Raw genomic sequence first — 20,087 nt, forward strand, 5'->3', positions numbered from 1 at the left:
AACAATTTTTGGGCGAACCATACATTTAATTGTCATGAAAATAATGTTACAATGTAAAGCCTTTCTTTATAATCCTAAAATATGCCTTGCAAGATACAATCTGTCGCTATTATTCACATTTAGTGTTGAATTGTTCCCTCATTATTATTGAAAGCACTTTTCTGGTCTTTCATTATTATCTTATATATCTCTTCTCCAGTCTCTCTCTCTCTCTCTCTCTCTCTCTCTCTCTCTCTCTCTCTCTCTCTCTCTCTCTCTCTCTCTCTCTCTCTCTCTCTCTCTCTCTCTCTCTCTCTCTCTCTCTCTCTCTCTCTCTCTCTCTCTCTCTCTCTGTAAGACCAAACCATCCTCATCTGTACAGGGGTGCACATTTCTTCTTAATACAACAGAATCACATTATCCACAGTTTTTCATTAGAATTGCCAAAGCATCCATGTGTGTTCAAAGTAGTAACATCAACCATGTTTTTTGTCATTTTATCTTCTCTCCCAGCCACCGCATTCCACACGAACATCTCTCCTGTCTCCCCCTCTCTATCTAGCGCTGATGAATCGGCTTGGATGGAGGAATGAACAAAGCCGAGCGAGGGACCGAGCGGACGAGTAGTGCTGAGGAGAGTGGAAGCATGCGCTCAAATCAGTGATGCTGTCGCCAGGACAACAACATACAGTACAGACACACACACAGACAGAAGAAGCGCTGCAAACAAACAGATGCCAACATAACGCAAAGCCAGCCCAAACCCCCTCTAGTGACTGAAATATAAGGAGTCTTGTGTTATACTAAGATTTGATGAAGTAGTTTGTGGTGTTCTTTACATTAAGAAACAAAGACAAGTGCTTTCACTGCAGCGTTGACTCGCTGGCATTGAGGAAGTGCAAACCTTCACATCCATCCGGAGTGACTCAGGTAAGACTCTTTTTAATTCACTTCAGCCTTATTCCGTTCAAAAGTAAACTAGGTTGGGATGATTGCAAGATAACAAGATAAAAGACTAAAGAAAGTGTTGGAAAACTGGATCTCCAAGGTGTGATGTTTTCATCGCATTCAGCATCTTCAAAGCTGCTTTTCATAAGAATATCACTTTCCATATCACTTTTCATTGACTTCCATTCTTTTATAAGAAGCTGATGGTAATTTAATTTCTGCATTCATATATTTGAAAGCACTTTATTTTAAGGACCAATTCCCAGTTGCTTATTAGCATCATATTACTAGGATATTGGCTGTTTATTAGTACTTATAAAGCGTGTATTAATGCCTTGTTCTGGATGACTGTATTCTACATCCATAATCCTAAACTTAACAACTACCTCACTAAGTATTAATAAGCCGTAATTAAGAGTTTATTGAGGCAAAAGTCGTAATTAATAGTGAGAACTGGAGCCTAATTGGAAGTGTGACCATTTATCAAACCTTGTTTATGGGAATCATTTCATGGCCTCCATTATGCAGGTGATTTCTTGATTTACCATGTTTGTGTGGTCCATATAAAGTTCTTTAAAAAACACACGATCTCCAGATCTGCAAACTCTCTCTCTCACGCAGAATCATTCATCCAGTGCGAGCCGGGAGCGCTTGATCTAATAGACGTGGACACATCCGTAAGCAAACGCTGGCACTGTGCTCCCATCGGTTTATCTCTCATTCCCCTGCCACACACACACACTCACACTGTCACACTGCATTTGATAACGTTTAATAGACCTATTGGAGACAGACTAGCTTTCTCCAAATAGCTCTAGTCTCTTGGAAACGGACTGGGTGGTTATTTACCAGTGAACTTTCCTGATTTTGGAGAGAGACTGGGCGAATGAGTCACTGTTGTTCAGTCATAAAAGACGCCCGTTCCAGACAGTCAATCACGGTCGAGATTGATGTCGGTTTAAACTGAGGTGTTGCGCACTTCACACTTCAGTGTGTGTGGAGATTTGGAGAGTGAGATTCACACATGGGGGGGTGAAGGGAAAAGGTGAGCAGAGGCAGGTGAAGAAAAAAAAAGAAAGAAAGAAACAAGGAAGGGGAGGGGGGCTCGACTATTTTTAGCTTCCATCTGATGAGAAGGTTATATAGTCTGCCACACAGACGTGAGATTCGGTTTATGTGCACATATAAACACAATACCTTGGAAATGCTTGGGACATTATTACCAAACATTTCGAATAATTTAAAACAATGAGGTTTTTTCCATGAGTCTTATCATATTAATATTGATCACTGCCACTGCTTTATTGGATTTTCTTTATGAAGGGACTTCACTGTGCAAGAATCAATGTTTAAAACATCAGCATCCATAAACTCTAGCCTCTATACTCTGTATCACTGTGGAAAATGTTCAGGTAGTTGAGCAAATTGATTCTTTTTAGCCAGAATATATTCAGTATGTATGCTGTGAGGGTCATTTCTGATGCATTATGGATGATCAGATGGACTAACGGGAAAATCCACAAGTTGAAATTTTGACAAAAATGTTATTAATGTTCACAGTGGAATGGTTTAAACCCCTTAGGAAGATCCGACACAAACCTTTAAATCAGTTTGTGCTGCAAGTGTGTCCTTTGAAAGGATAGTTCTCCCTAAAATGACAAGGATCAACAATGATTTATGGCTCAGGTCGCTCCAAACCGTTATTACTGTCTTTCCTGGAGTACAAAAGAAGATATTTAGAAGAATGCTCATGCTGCTCTTTTCCATATATGAAAGCATACCTGGGGTTTTCAAGCTCAAAAAATCAGCATACAAATATTTTAATTAGGGCTAGGTATTAACATAAATTTCACGATTCGATTGGCTTTTAATTGACATGTTTGAGATTTGATTCAATTAGTTTAAATATCAATTAATTTGGAGATATGTCAGGTGCAGTATGACAAAAAATCTCAAAGAAAAAAACCCTCAACTAATGCTGTAAAGATTCAGGGTAATGATTCAGGTACTATATTGCTATAATATTTAAGATTAATATGAACTGACTTTAACTGCGCACAAGGACATTTTTTATAATAATAAAGTTATATTGCTAACTTCATAATTACATAATTATGTTTCTACTCCATTTGGGTTTTTGAAACATTTAAATGGTGGCTATCATAAAAACTTGATGGATATATTCAAACATTGAATAGGCCTATTGAATAATTAAATACACTGATCAGGCATAACATTATGACCACTGACAGGTGAAGTGAATAACTGATTATCTCTTCATCACGGCACCTGTTGGTGGGATATATTAGGCAGCAAGTGAACTGTGAAAAGTGAAATGTCTTAGAAGCAGGAAAAATGGGCAAGTGTAAGGATTTGAGCGAGTTTGACAAGGGCCAAATTGTGATGGCTAGACGACTGGGTCAGATGATCTCCAAAACTGCAGCTCTTGTGGGGTGTTCCCGGTCTGCAGTGGTCAGTATCTATCAAAAGTGCTCCAAGGAAGGAACAGTGGAGAACCGGCCACAGGGTCATGGGCGGCCAAGGCTCACTGTTGCACGTGCGGAGCGAAGGCTGGCCTGTGTGGTCAATTGTTCAATAAGTTAATGCTGGTTCTGAAAGAAAGGTGTCTAACAAATTTATAGTCGTTGGCTTTACTGAGGTAAAGGTAACAATATGTTACCCTGTCTACAAGCTGATTTATGGATGTCTTGAAACACTGAACGATTGCATGAGACATGATGCAGATTTCAATAAGTTGTATTGTACTCTTTCAACATACCTTCTGTTATTCATTCATGTTTATTTCGTGCTGTAACTAGTAAAGCAGAAGAGACGTGCTTCCACGTCGCTTGATCTGACCCGGCACATGAAAGAGCACCAATGCAGTATTTATTGTTTGAATTTCATAAAACAGAATTTTAAAATTTGTTTAATAACAAAAGTGGACCCACTTTATATTAGGTGGCCTTAACTACAATGTATTAACTTTGTAATTACTTATTTGATACAATGCACTTATTGTGTAAATACATGCTTTTACATTGTACTTACATTTTTTTTAAATACCTGCCTGTAATTACGTCTTTAATTAATTTCTGTAGTTACATTTGTACACAGTTGGCACTTCCCTTACACCTAACCCTACCCTTAAACTGACACATATCCCCACACCTGTCCCTAACTCTACCCTTAAACTGACCCATATCACCACACCTGTCCCTAACTTTACCCTTAAACTGACACATATCACCACACCTGTCCCTAACTTTACCCTTAAACTGACACATATCACCACACCTGTCCCTAACTTTACCCTTAAACTGACACATATCACCACACCTGTCCCTAACTTTACCCTTAAACTGACACATATCACCACACCTGTCCCTAACTTTACCCTTAAACTGACCCACACCACCACACCTGTCCCTAACTCTACCCTTAAACTGACCCATATCACCACACCTGTCCCTAACTTTACCCGTAAACTGACCCACACCACCACACCTGTCCCTAACTCTACCCTTAAACTGACCCATATCACCACACCTGTCCCTAACTTTACCCTTAAACTTACCCACACCACCACACCTGTCCCTAACTTTACCCTTAAACTGACCCACACCACCACACCTGTCCCTAACTTTACCCTTAAACTGACCCACACCACCACACCTGTCCCTAACTCTACCCTTAAACTGACCCACACCACCACACCTGTCCCTAACTCTACCCTTAAACTGACCCACACCACCACACCTGTCCCTAACTCTACCCTTAAACTGACCCATATCACCACACCAGTCCCTAACTTTACTCTTAAACTGACCCACACCACCACACCTGTCCCTAACTTTATCCTTAAACTGACCCACACCACCACACCTGTCCCTAACTCTACCCTTAAACTGACCCATATCACCACACCAGTCCCTAACTCTACCTGTATCTCACCTCAATATCAGCAAAGGTGTTTTGCAATACAATTTGAACACAGTAAGTACATTTTACTTATTTTTTTATGTAAGTACGTAGTACTTAAGGCCACCTAATATAAAGTGGGGCCACAAAAGTAATAAAGCACAAAGGGAGGCACGGTACAAAGTTTTGTCCATTCATCAACTGAAAACAGCATATACTAAAAGATCAATTCATGGGATTTAAGAATCGACATTTAAAAATCAGATTTTTAAATGGGTAAAACTTTAGAATAATAGTCCGTTATTAATAGACAACTATGTAGGAAGTAATGCAGGACTAATACGTAGCACTACATTAACACGTCAGCTACTACTATTAACTAATATAGAAACACGCTGAACTAATCAGCAATAACATCACATTCAGGAGATCGTTCCTTATTAAGTAATCAATAATTACTGACTGAGATTAGCCTCATTTATTACTATTAACTATTAACCAATTACACATTATTGTGTGTCTGACATGTAATTAATCATACTCTTTACTCCGAATAAAGTCATAAAATGCATCACTAGTTACTTAAGTGTTACCTTGTCATTATGCAGGAGCTACTAGGGATCTGGACCGTTATTTTAAAGTGGAAAATGTGTTTTTTTTTTTTTTCACTTTAAAATAATGGTCCAGATCACCAGTTGTCCTTGAAGAGTGATTGGGTACTTGAGTACCCAATGCATTTTAATACTTTATTCAGAGTAACAAAGGAGAATTTTTAAGAAGTACTAGTGATCTAACAATGTTTTCCACTTCACTAGAAGTTCCTGCATAATGACTAGGTAACACTTAAGCGATTAGTGATGCATTTTATGACCACACTGAGAGTAAAAAAAGACAATTTCTCACATCTTAGGCCTGTACATGTTGTGATTAGTAATTCATTAGTAATTCTTTATAATTTTCCTTTAGTGACACCAGTCTCATTCAGTAATTATTAATTACCTAATAAGGAACTTAATTCTGAATTCAATATTACTTGCTGATTAGTTTAGCGTGTTTCTATATTAGTTAATAGTAGTAGCTGACGTGTTAATGTAGTGCTACTCATTAGTCCTGCATTACTTCCTGCATAGTTATCTAGTAATAACGGATCATTATTCTAAAGTGTTACCTATAAATGCACATGTACTAACACAGTGCTAGCACAAAACACAGATGTCTTGTTTATGGAAGTAGCAATAACATTTTTTTTAAGTTTTAATTTGACTACGTTCTATTCAAATCCGATACACAGTATCCCCTTTCACCGGTCACGTACTGTCATGTATTTCGTGAGATGTGGATGAATTGACGTGTTGTAAATCTGAGTTCGATACATTCTATCTATCCGATACAAAAACATGCGAATAAACTACGATGAAAATGCATTTACTGAATAAATTCCTCGATGCGCATAAAAAAATAATTAATTGTGCCTTTCACGATGTAACAGCATACTGTACTAACCAGCAAAAAATCTTGTTTGCAAAGCATTTGTTTTGGTCATTCAGAAGTCTGTTGTCAAAGATGCTCGGTATATTTCCCTCCTAGAACAGTCTTACATTCGTTCAGCAGCATCAGCCTCTGAAAGCAAGACAACACGTTTATTAAAACGCAAGTTTCTCTGAGACGCAAATCATTTATCATATAAGCAAATGATTATATATGGTGGCTTCTCCTAAGTTTCTTAGAGATTGTTTAGCGGTAGTCAATCAGAGAGTGACGATTATGTTCTCTTCGACTCCCTGGATGGAAATGGTGCTTTATTTGCAAATGTTTTATGCAAAATTGCAATTTTGCACATAAGTTAAATTCACAACTTTGGATGGCAATATAGCTAATGATACAGCGCTAATGTGGCTGCTGTGTGTCCCATGAGAAGTGTGACACGTCACCTTGGAAACAGTAAGCTGATGCCTTCTCAAATATTTAGCCAGATAATTTGGTCATATTTCTGCAAAATAATGCTGAAACTTTAAGCTGGTTTGTAGCATTGAATACCAACTACTCTGCTGTTATTAGTCCTGTAACTGTAGTGGTAAATTAGGCCTATTGTAGTTGGGTTAGGTGGCGTAGGTTTTATTGTGAATGTAAGTAAATTAAATGTGTTTTGTAATTATTTTTTTTAAGTATACTTTAAACTTTTGATAAATTGTTAAATTTTAAAGATTAAATTTTTTTCTTTTAAATAAAAAGCAGTTCTTTAATGTCATCCACCGTGGGTTTGTGGCTCTTTTTTTTAAATACATTTTTTAGTATCGGTTCAGGCACCGTTTAGGCACTGGAACCGTTTTTAAAAGTTTTGTAAAAAAAAAAAAAAACGGTACCCAACCCTTGCCCTATTTATAATTGTGGTCCACATGACTCTTCTGGAGTGATACAGTACTCTTTTTTGTTGTTGTAAGGAACAGACTGAGCGAAAAATACACTGTACAGGGAATAACAGCTTAAAGGGATAGTTCAATAAAATGATTCAGGCCCTTCATAGATAAGACACATTTAAATTATGTTTACTTTACCTAATTCAATTAAGTTGTGTCGAAATGTGTTCAATCAGCCTAACATATATAAAACTTAAGTTTACTGAATTAATTTGCGTTAAAACTACATGAAATATTTGAGCTGACATAACTAACTGGGCAGTGGGTCTATAGTTCCCAGCATGCTTTGCAAGGGACTGCGCTAGGAGAGAAAATGAATGGATTAAAGTGTTATTTAATGTGTTTTTCAGGAAAGGGAAAGATGTTAGTGTTAAAATGTTCAGTCATGATGGACATTGAGGAGTTTCTGTAATGTGGTTAGCATTATGCAGAAGAGTGTGTGTGTGTGTGTGTGTGTGTGTGTGTGTGTGTGTGTGTGTGTGTGTGTGTGTGTGTGTGTGTGTGTGTGTGTGTGTGTGTGTGTGTGTGTGTGTGTGTGTGTGTGTGTGTGTGCGTGTGTGTGTGTGTGTTTAGGCTGTGGGCACTTATACAAATTCATTGGATGGAATTCCTGCTCTCAATTCAATATTTTTAGTTTGTCCAATGAGTTAATTTTGCATTTTATTTTAAAAAATATGCTTGTTGCTTTTTAAATTTTTAAAGGCAAATTAAATTGATAATTTTGTTCACCTTACATAATAAACTTTTATAAATGTAACAGAACATAATTAAGTAAACGGCACATATAAATATTATGTGACAGTGACAAATTCAAATGGTTTGTATTTACTCAAAGAAAGTGTGCTAGTTTTACTTGAATTTTTTTGTTCATATAACTAAATTGTTATTTGTAAAAATTGCTCAATATAGTTGTGTGCAGCCACTTACCACATATTAGTAACAAGTAAATTGAGTGCTGTCATCACTTTTGCACCCTCAACCTGTATGACTTTCTTTAAAAGATTCTTAATTAGTTTGTCAAATGTGTTTTTTTGTCCATACAAATTCTGTTAATGGTCACCAAAACAGGTTACCAACATTTTTCAAAATTTGGAAGGTTTTGAAATGGGAAGGTTTGCAATGATATGAGGTTCATTAAATGATGGCAGATCTTTCATTTTGGGGTGAACCATCACTTTAAATTGAAATCTGTTCCTCTTCAGAAGACTTGCCAGTTTAGTGCTGTGATTTTTTTAGCTCATATTCCCATTGACTTTTAATGTATGGTAAAAGGCAACTTGAACATTCTACAAAATATCTCCTTATGTGTTCCATGAAAAAAAAAAAAGTAACACGGAATGACACGAGGAATGAGGATGATGAAAAATTACTAAATCTTAATATCTTTGTGCGGCCCTTTGAGAATACTGAAGACATTAATCTGTTTGTGCATGAACAGAATTAGAAATACATTCTGTTATATAAAGAGGTTTAAAAAATAGTTATGCTAATGTGGATAAATGTTTTAAATTAAAAGTAAACAATAACAGCGTTTCAATACTCTGAGCTAACAGCAGTTCCAGAAACCCCACCTCTGTTTCGAAAATGCCATCTAAATCCCTGGTTAATAGTTGTTTGCAGACTATAATAGTTTCACCTAATCTAAATATCTGCATATTTGTTGTTTGTTTAATTCCTAAGGGTTGTTCAGCTGTTCTTGGCCTCCAACTCTGATAGCAATTTAAAGTGAAATGATCCTGCATCCGGTGTTTAGTTTAGCTGGTTATTGATGATCATCCTGAGTGACATTAGAGGCAAAACAGAAGACCGACTTCTGCTTCCCTTACTCTGATCTAAAGGAGCAGTGGTGGTCCAGCTACAAGGTCATGGGCTGTCAAGGCACATTGATGCACGCGGGGAGCGAAGGCTGGCCTGTGTGGTCCGATCAAACAGACGAGCTGCTGTAGCTCATAATGTTATGGCTGATTGGTGTATACAGTATATAATTAGAGGTGTAAGGGTACACAGAAGTCATGGTTTGGTATATACCTCGGTTTTGGTGTCACACTTTGAAGTACTCTACAGCAGGAAAATTTGTCATGCTTTAAATTAGGGTCCAATTATCACTATTAACTAATGATTACCTATGACGTTTGCTTCAATAAACCCTTAATTACTGCTTTATAGTGAGGTTAAGTTTAGGCAGGGGGTAAGATTAAGGGATGTGGAGTATGGTCTTGCAGAATAAAGCATTCATATGTTTTTTATAAATGCTAATAAACAGCCAATTTCCTAGTAATGTGCATGCTAATAAGCAACTCTCTAATAGTGAGAATTGGAGCCTAAACTAAAGTGTTACCGGAAAAAGCAACAATCCCGTGGTTTCTTTTATTTTGAACAGACAGTAGCGCAATTTTTTGTTTGTTTGTTCCCCCTAGCGGCATTTAGTCCCTCTGTGGTAGTTGGTACACTACCTCAGACCCCTTTAGTGTATTAAGCACTATGCAGTAAACAAATGCATAAATCTTTTTTTTTTTTTTTTTGCAGGACTGATGAAAACAAAATGGAAAAAAATTGTTCCCAATCAGCTACAAAACTGAAAGGCATATTGTGTTATAAAAGTACAAAGTAAATAGAAAAATATCACTTAGGCGTGCGTTAGGAGCGTTACAATTTGCTCTACTTAAAATATACTTAAAGGGTTACTTCAGCGATTAGCATATGGCTTTGTATCAGTAGAAACCCTTCCCCCCTCATATCCCCCTGAGATAAGAGATTTATGCATTTTATCTCTAGAAAAAATTTTTTTTGCCCAGAGGCTAAAGACTACAGCCAGCAGAGGGAGCCATTTCCGCATGTTTTCAACCCGCGCATGGGGGGAGGAGATCACACTCACAGCTCAGCTCGCAGCTGCAAGCATTCCTGTTAACTGAACAATGCTGAGCAATGTAAGTGTTTTAACTTCTCAAATTAATTCCTATGAAAGTTAAGATTCCAAAGGCATGAAATGAAAACGCCCCAGACTGAACACGCGTTGTGAATGTAAGTTATGCCGCAAGCAGTCGCGATTACCTCAGCTCTCATCACGAGATCTCATCAGCTCATTTATGATGTTAAATGTTAGAAGTTAGTGCTGTGAGACTCACGCAGCGACTCGGTCGTTATATTGAACAGACACGTTCAGTATTTAATTGTAGTGTCTGTTCTCTAACTCAGTCACAGTAATCCAGTAGCGGTGGCTTTGGGAATGGCCTCACAGGGCAGCGAAGCATTCTGGGAATTGTAGTCTTTCATCCCCATGAGACAAAAATACATTTTCTGTCTTTTCTCAGTCTAGAAGGCACAAATTCAAAAATAATTTCACATTTCTACTACATTAATGACCCAGTTTAAATACAGATTCATCTTCTCAGCGCTGAAGTACCCTTTTTAGCTTAATAGTATATATAATAATAACATAATATTTCTGCAGAATATTATAGATAGTACACACTACACACTTTGCAAAAGGAGCGCATTGCATTGGGTACTGTATTCCAAAAGTCAGTGGTGCTGACTTGACCTTGGCTGCAATTGTTACCTCTTTCTTGCCTCATTATTGATCAGATTAAAAATAATTTAAACGTTTCTACACAAAAATATAGATTCAAGATGTGTTTTTATGTCAGAGGCAATAAAAAACTGCCTCTCCTTACTCAACTAAATAAGCAATATATCAAGGTCATGTGTAGCATCCTACTATTTGAAACGTGTATTGCTGCATAATGTATTCGCAAACTTTTTTTATAAAGTCTACATTTCCATCAGACATCGATCATGTTGCTCTCTCACCATGTTTGATTCAGCAACTCTGGCTGTGTCTCTGTTATCTTTGCTTTGCTTTAATTATTTAAAACACTGCAGCAGCGAACAGTGAACTCCCAGATAACCTTAGATATTTCAGAGCCTTAAATCACATGGAGAAAAAAAAGGCTCTTCAAAAGTAGAACTTGTGTGATATGAAAGAAAAAATATACCCTGTCTGTCAATGTAGGTCTCTCTGCGGACCGCAACCTTGACAGAGATTTGATTCCACACCATCCATCAGTCTGCTATGGCTCGAGGTTTCTCTCTAATGCTGAATGATTCATTTTAACCTTTTGGAGAAACGACTAGAGTTCTCAGATCTGATGCAGTGGGACACTCCAGCAAACTCAGAAAACAGCCTGAGTGTCTCCATCATGAACAGAGAGTGGATACAGGATTGTTAGTCACGACCTGAGGCGGCACATTCACATGCTGTCTGATGCATATTCAAAAATGGCAACAGTTGTTTCAAAATAGCACTCTCCAATCTGATTGGCTGGCTGGCTTTTGTTGAACAGGTTTATGAACGCTTCACTAGTTTGTGAAGATGTTTGACTCGTGTTGCTTTTTTAAACGCACGTTATAAGTGACTCAAACTCGCAGTCTTTCAGACAGAGCAGCGTTTACTCCTGATCACAGAGCCGCTCTTCACTAACACACTGGGCATTTATTTATTTCATTAAAATCGCAGCCTTTGAGCTTTCATAATCGCACACAAGCCAAATTGCGATTGCGGTTCGTTTTCGATTAATCGTGCAGCCCTATACAGTGTGTAATGACACAAATAATATCGGACAAATGAAGAGTGCACAAGGAGGAACTTGACATAATACCGCCTCCTGGAAGGCGCAACCTCACGCTGTAATAGATGAAGCAAGAAAGGGAGGCTCTGAAGGCGGAGGAGGAGTGAGCGAAGGTCTGGATGAAAGTAGACATGCAGCCAGGGATGCAGGAGAGACCCGGGTGGCAATGATGGAGGTAACAGCCATGGAGGAGTGAATGGTGGTAAGATCCAGGGAGGACCGTACGGCCGATGAGATCCCAGAGCAATCCAGTAGACGACCATGATGGAGGCGACCCACTGCGGCAGTGATGGAGAGCCAAGGTGGTTCTTTGAGCCCGACCGACAGTACTGATTGGTTGACGGTCCAAGGTGGAGGGCCACGAGGGACAAGGCGGAGCCCGTAGAGCAGGGATATTCAAATCTTGCCCTGGAGGGCCAATGCGTTGCAGAGTTTAGCTCAAACCCTGATCAAACACACCCACTGGTGATTTTCTAATGATCCTGAAGACAATGGATGCATTAACATGCACACCAGTAAGCTGATAACTCAAAAATATCAGCTTACTGAAATAACCAGTTTTCCACGTTTACATGCAAAACAGTAAACTGACAACGCAAGTAATCCACGTTTACATGACTTTATTAATAAACCGGGTTATTTCTTTGTAGTGACGTCAAAAATAATAATGTCCTTATCTAGAGTTTTTCATAAGTTACGTCAGTTGTGATGTTAAATAAAGCGTGCACCGTGCGTGTCAGCGGGATATTTACGGCTCATTTTATCCCTCATATTATCCCTCTTCTACTTCTACTGCATGAGATGAGAACACATCTTTACAATTTTCTGGGTCTTAAAAGAGTCTGCGTTTGTGATATATGTCCTTATTTCATGCAAAATGCTAGCTCGCTCTGCCTGGATGCGTTTAAATCTGCTCTAAGTTTGCGTTTTTGTCACCCATCACACATGCGCACTTCAATAAGCCGACAGAATGCAGGTTAATGTGTTTACATGAAGCCCAAAATCGAGGTAAGAAGATAAAAAAATACCTGTCCCGACCGGTTTATGCTTTTGCGTTTATGCGTAATTTATTATTAGGCATAATCGGCTTAAGAACGTGCATGTAAACATGCCAAATGATTTGCATGTTCAGGTGTATTTGACTAGGGTTGGAGCTAAACTGTGCAGCGCATTGGCCCTCCAGGGTAAGATTTGAAAAGCCCTGCCCTAGAGAGTCAGTGGCGGGAGAGCCGAGGGAATGGCTGGCTTTGATACAAACAATACCGGACAAATGAAGATTGCATAAGGAGGAACTTAAAGGGTTAGTTCACCCAAAAATTTAAATCGCATAGGAGAGTGTCAAGAAGGAGACAGAGATTGTTGAATAAAGGTTTTTTTTTTGGGGTTGTTTTTTTTTGTGCACAAAAATTATTATTGTCGCTTTATAACATTAAAGTTGACCCACTGGAGTCACATGAGCCGCATTTCCACCTTGAAACTTTCCCCAGGAACTAGGGACTTTAGGGGGGTAGCTCTGTGTGTTTCGACCACAGGAACTGGGGTCTAAATAAAGTTCCGGGTAAAGATTTCCCCCTCAAAACAGCCCTGCTTGCAAGGTAGTACTTTTTCAAAGTTCAGGAACTTCCGAGGGTGGGACTTGGCCGCTGAACATGCTGATTATTTCAATCTAAAAGTCTGTTGTGGTGCATGCAGTAAGAGTCGTTTGCTATTCAAATCAACAATGGAGTTAAAATACGACTGATGGACCGATGATAAGGTTCAGGCAAAATTGTGACAACTCTAAACTCGCATATGTGCCTTAAGTATTATTATTATTTTTTGGGTCTAATTAGTTGGTCCACAAATTGGACCCAGTATGACCCAGAAAAATAAGTAGACTACTGGAAACTAGATGTCTGTTTTGATGAGCGCTTGTGTAAAGACTGTGCACACACTTTAAAGCAGCACTAGGTAACTTTTCAACCTTCATAATATATTTTTTAAGACTCTTGTGATGATAAATCGACTTACAATAGGTTGAATGACACGTCTGCCATAGCCTGATGGGGTCTGTATTGTTTTTAATCGTACTTTTAAACTTCGGGTTTCAGGTAGTAACCCGAGAAAAAGAAAAGAACTACAAAATTCGACTGCTTTACGGCATATAAGTCACTTCCACCAACACACACACTTCCTTACATTCGGACGTGCGAGCCCAACTTTGTTCGTTGGATAATATAGTCATGTCCGAAGCAGCAGAGACAAATAAGAAAGAAAAGGTTTTGTTGGAGGAAAGTAATAAGAGGAAATGAAAAAATGATGGGATTAAAGGCAGGACAAGGATCAAAATGTGACCAGGGTTTGCTCGTCGGCGTGAGCTGAAGGAGGCGTGCCCGACCGATGCTGTCCTGCTTGTTACGGTGAGCTACCACTCAAACATTGAACTGAAGTATCATATAGATTCTGTAAAACGGTAACCAATAGACTGCTATAATGACGCTGGCTTGTAAACGTGAGCATAGTGATTATTTGGCGTTTGAAAAAAATAAAACCCATGAAATTATATTCATATGACATGCTGAAACATATGCCACTGACTGTAACGTTACCGGGGATGAAGACATTTCACACGCGACGCCAGAAGAACTCCTCTTGCAGTTTTCAGGGGAACTGTTAGTGCTGCACCGACCCGCGGGACGCTTTTATGAAGTTATTTGGCCCGCACCGCACCACTGTATATATTTTTACAACACGCCGCGCACCCGCGACCATTAAATAGACATACGGGGTCCGCGGGTTATGAGACGAACCGCGCATCACTAGTTCAGGGCTATCAGGGTTGTCATGTCAACAAATGCACGCGCGATGGCATCCCCTGTTGTAGGAGGACAGCTCTTACGACAGTAGTTGAGGACATTATTTTTTCCAAACTGTAGGGGGACCCCGAGAGCAAAAGTAGCCAAGTGGGGCTTTAAAGGGGCTATATGCAGGGTCCCCAAACTAGAATGGTCCCAAACTGCGTTCCAGCACCTCAGAAAAAAGGAATAAATCAGTAGATCCAGCAGTCTCAGCGCGAGAGCTGCTGGATCGTCACATGCACAGCGCTGACAAACTCGTTCAGCACTTTTGCGGTTCTATTGAAGTGATAACGAGCGCCAGTCAGTCGCTTTATCCGTTTGAATACAAGCGCAACATCAAGTGTCCAGTAAAGGGTCTGTGGCGAAACTAGCTGAACCAGACTAGATCTGACCATGTACTCTACTGTAATCATGGCCAAAGCCAGCTATGAGGACACGAGGATCCGGACCTCTGTATTTATCTGAGGTGTATTGACTAATAGAGTATTAACACTACTTTAGTGCTGCAAGGATATCTTCTCATCTGAGCTGCCTGTGGTCTGTCACTGCTCGTCAATGTCAAAATATTTGAGATGACCAATCAAATGAAAGTAGGCGTGCTTTATGTCCACAGAAGCTGCTGAGTGCGAATACGCATTTTGCACTACAATACGAGTTGCACTACACTTCTGTAAATGGTGCGAGATTTATAGCTTATCTAAAAATGTTATATTTGACAGCTGTTTTAGGATAGAAATTTTAAAAAACTGACAAAAATAATCTGGCAAACTAATAAAATTTTGTCTAAATTTGCATTTTGAATTAAAAAAGGACATAAACGAAGCCTATTTAATCAGATTAGGCATAAGATTATGATTGTGTGTATACATATTGTCAATTTATTTATTAAACTTACTTACCTAGCGTTCATAGCCTTCAGTAAATTAACTTGTCTGAGAAAATGCTTAAAAAATAGGCTAAATATCAGTTGACCCTAGGTTAACTTTCTTCACTGACACAGATGGAAATGAAAGACTATCTGTCAGAGCTCAGCTTTAGGAGGGGAAGAGACAGGGCAAGAGAAGGAGACTGAGAGAAAAAGAAAAAGTGAAAGAGTGATGGAAATGAGGAGAGTGATTGAAATGAGAGAGTGATAAAATGAGGAGAGAGCAGGAATGACAGAGAATCTACTTCCCACTTACATGGTTTTGAAAGCTATTTATAAAAAATTAAAATAAAAAAGCCTTTAAACATCTTGCAATTTACACATGTAGTTTAGAGAAAACATTTTCTTTGGGGACCATGCCCCCCGAAAAAGCTCAAATTTGGGACCTCACTGGTTTTAAAACTCATTCAAGGGATAGTTCAGTCAAAAATAAAAAATTAGCCCATGATTTACTCACTCTAGGTGTATATGACATTCTTATTAAACATTTTCTGGCTCTTCCAAGTTTTATAATGGCTGTGAATGTTGCTCCATTTTTGAAGTCCATAAAAGTGCATCTATATCCATCATAACTGCTCAACACAGCTCCAGAGATTTAATAAAGACCTTCTGAATCAATTTGTGATGCATTTGTGTAAGAAAAATATCCATATTTAAAACTTTATACAGTAAATTATCTAGCTTCCACCAGATCGCCTTCCATATTCAACTGACGGAAAAAGTGTTGTGCTTCTCTCAGTTCAAAATGCTTAAATGCTTATGTTTTTTTCTCGATCTGGTGGAAGCTAGAAGAAGTAGCTGCCAATGTATTGCAGCCTGGAATTAAATGTAACCAGTCAATATGGGACCTATTTTGACAGGATGTGAGAATAGCCTCAATATTTGGACCACATTGTTGTATTGCTGTTATTGTTTCTTTTATTATACAGCAAAATGTTTGATTGAGCATTTTGACAGTGACACTGCAATAGGTTTATCTAGGTTGTGAATTATTTCTATTATAGTTCATTCATTTATTGCTGTTATAGTCCATCCATCATCTTCCGCTTATCTGGGGCTGGGTCACAGGGGCAGCAGTCTAAGCAGAGATGCCCAGACTTCCTTCTGCCTAGACACTTCCTCCAGCTCTTCTGAGGGAATACCGATGCGTTCCCAGGCCAGCCAGGAGACATAATCCCTCCAGCTTAATGTGGAGGAGCATCGGCTCTACTCTGAGCTCCTCCCAAGTGTCTGAGCTTCTTACCCCATCTCTAAGGGTTTGCCCAGCCACCCTGTGGAGAAAGCTCATTTCGGCCGCCTGTATCCGGGACCTTGACCTGTCAGTCATGACCCACAGCTCATTACCATAGGTGAGAGTAGGAACATAGATCGACCAGTAAATCGAAACCTTCGCCTTACAGTTCAGCTCCTTCACCACGACAGATTGGTACAACGACCGCATTACTGCAGAATTTTCACCGACCAGTCAGTCAATCTCCCATTCCATCCTTTCCTCACTCGTGAACAAGACTCCAAGATACTTAAACTCCTCCACTTGATGCAGGAATTCTCCACCAACTTGCCCAATTTCTTGCCCGACCTGAAATGGGCAAGCCACTCATTTCTGAATTGGAGGTGCTGATTCTAATCCCAGTCGCTTCACACTCGGCTGCAAACCATCCCTGAAGGTCCTGGTCTGAAGAGGCCAACACAACATCATCTGCAAAAAAGGGATGAAATTGTGTGGTCCCCAAACCGGACCCTCTTCGGCCCCTGGCTGCACCTAAAAATTCTGTCCATAAAAAATTATGAACAGAACCTGCCAGAGTCAAACATGCACCGGGAACAAGTCTGACTTACTGCCGGCAAAGTGGACCAAGCTCCTGCTCCATTCGTGCAGGGACTGATCAGCCTAAGCAGGGGGCCCCGGACCCCATACTTCCAGAGCACCCTCCACAGGACACCATTAGAAACACAGTCGAATGCCTTCTCAAAATCCACAAAGCACATGTGGATTGGTTGGGTAAACTCCCATGAACCCTCCACCACCCTGTCTTTAAGAGTGTTATAGTTCTGTCTTCATCCATTTTGGTGTGTTTCATTTCAATCAGTTTTGGACTTCCCATTTTTATGTTTGAATTTACATTGTGAAAAACAAGGTTGTGTTACATATTGTGGCGCTCAGCAATATTAACATAGTATCGTCACCATATCAGTGTAGATGTAGATGGACCAAAATGAAACCCTAAATTGAACAAGTTAATAAGCATTTTGAGACTTGGTGCCACAATGACACTCTTGTCCCAAAAAGTATTGCTATACCACGAAACTCAATACGTTGTCCCACGGTGAGTCATTTTTCCCTGTTGCACCTCCACAAAATTTGAGGATTCCCCCACCTGCCACATCCCACTTTAACCACTGGTTATATTTAAGACTTTTCATATATTCATTGCTTATTTATTACCAATGTGTGAACAGCTTGCAACAAAATGTTAAAAAATGAGACCTTCTAGGTTGTCTATGAAAGTCTCTAGACTGATTTTCATGTGAAGGCCTCGAGGGGTTCTTGCTAGAAAAATCAAAAGAATGTTTATGTGCTCCCGAGAGCCACTCTTCCATTCAATGACACATGAAATTAATGTTTATACACGCCAAAAGAGCCATTCTGTACTGTAATATCAATGTGTCATGCAAAGAAAAGGGATTCATTCAAACAACATTCTCACAGTGCCAGATCTATACCCAGAAAGTATTCAACGTGCTTCACTTCTTCCACATTTTATGTTACATTCTTATTCCAAAATAGATTAAATTCATTATTTCCCCCCTCATTTCTACAAACAATACCCCATAATTACAACATGAAAGAAGTTTTTTTGAAATCCTTGCAAATATATAAAAATAAAAAAAAATCACATGTACATATTAAGAGTATTCACAGCCTTTGCTCTGTACTTTGTTGAAGCATCTTTGCCTCCAAGCACATTAGCAAATTACAAAAAACAATAGTAAAAAAAAAAAAAAAATCAGATACAGTAGGTTTATTTAATATGTACACATCTGCAGTTTGATTAACATTAATGACAGACAGGTATTTAAATAGGCTGCTGATTGCATGGATGTAATATTCTGACACATATCCAGTTTACTCACCTGTTACCCACTTAAGCCATAACCGACTATGTTCATGCGAGATACTCCACACAATTGACATTTTGACATCTGTGTGTGTGTGTGTATTTGACTATTCAGGTGCAAGGAGAACTGATCGTGCGTGCGACAGAGAGTGAGAGAGAGTACGCGAGAGAGCGCTTCTCTTGTGTGTCATTCAGCGCAAGTCTGCCGATCAAGCCTTCACTAACAGCAAGTTAATTGATAAAGAATTGTAATTTAATGTAATTTTGTGATACGACAGTCTTGGCATTTAATTTGGCTGTAGGCTGAAATTATATTAAACCCGCTAAAGTGGCTAGTGGGAGTGGCTGAAATCTACCTGCATTTGGCAGGCTGGCAGGTGTTAATGTCAAGCCCTGGTTATTTGTGCATGAGTGTGAGCACACGCAGTAAGTTGCTGCAGTTCTCTTAACGACCACTTAACAACGACTAAACGTGTCACTAAAAACTAGAGTTTTGGAACTCTAGCCCCTTTAAAGTCAAAAACAAAAAGAATTAGGCTGTGTGTCTTCCAAAGCGTTTTTTTCTAGACGCCAGGTCTAGATTTTTTTTCCAAAAAATCTAGACGCACCCTAGCGGCAGCAAATTTAATTTGCCCGCAAGTGTCGTCTAGCAACTCTCAATACCCTTCTGAGCTGTATTCCCCTAACTCTTGCTGGACCAATCACATCGTGTTTAGAGTCGGTGGGCGGGGCCATAATGACGGCGGCCGAGTTGCGTTTGCGTGCTTCTAGTAAACACAGAAACTGGCGAACGGCGGCTAATGTTTAATCTATCAACAAGCTCTGCTTCACCTTCATTGCTCTGGTTGGTGTAGCGCTATCCTATCGCGTGCAGAGGGAGTTTGAAAGACAACCGTTTATCCCACCCCTCGGATTGAGCCCTGTCTATGGTGAGTTTCCAGACCAAATATCTTGATGTGGGTCTGGCTTGTCAGGCTAAATTCTAGGTGCTTTGCCGAAAATACACTTTGCTTGCTATGATATGGAATATCAATGGAAGTATCTCATTTCACAGATAGTTGGTTTCTGTATTGTTTTTATATAAAAAGTCGATACAATATAAAGTATTTGCTCTGGCAAGCAGAATGTGGTGGTTGGTCGTTGTGTATTTGTTCCGCCCCTCCTCCATTGTGATTGGTCGGCTGGGTTAAAAGTGACAGTGATGAGCGATGAGCCCTGCGTTTTACTCAAAGTTGAACAAACATTCTTCAACTCTCAGTGACTGGTCAAAAACGTATAAAATAGATGCTCAGCACCCTGTTACACTCATGGCA

General features: G+C 39.3%; 1 protein-coding gene across 1 annotated transcript in view; it reads left to right on the forward strand.

Annotated features, from left to right (window-relative positions):
• Window positions 1-498: 498 nt before the first annotated feature.
• disp3 (dispatched RND transporter family member 3) overlaps window positions 499-20,087 on the forward strand; it is a 103,189-nt gene continuing 83,600 nt past the window's right edge. Inside the window, exon 1 of the mRNA XM_067413046.1 lies at window positions 499-909. The gene's annotated coding sequence lies outside the window, so the exon portion shown is untranslated. The remainder of the gene's footprint in view (window positions 910-20,087) is intronic.

Source organism: Pseudorasbora parva, chromosome 13 (genome assembly GCF_024679245.1).
Source record: "Pseudorasbora parva isolate DD20220531a chromosome 13, ASM2467924v1, whole genome shotgun sequence".
In the NCBI taxonomy this organism is placed as follows: Eukaryota; Metazoa; Chordata; class Actinopteri; order Cypriniformes; family Gobionidae; genus Pseudorasbora; species Pseudorasbora parva.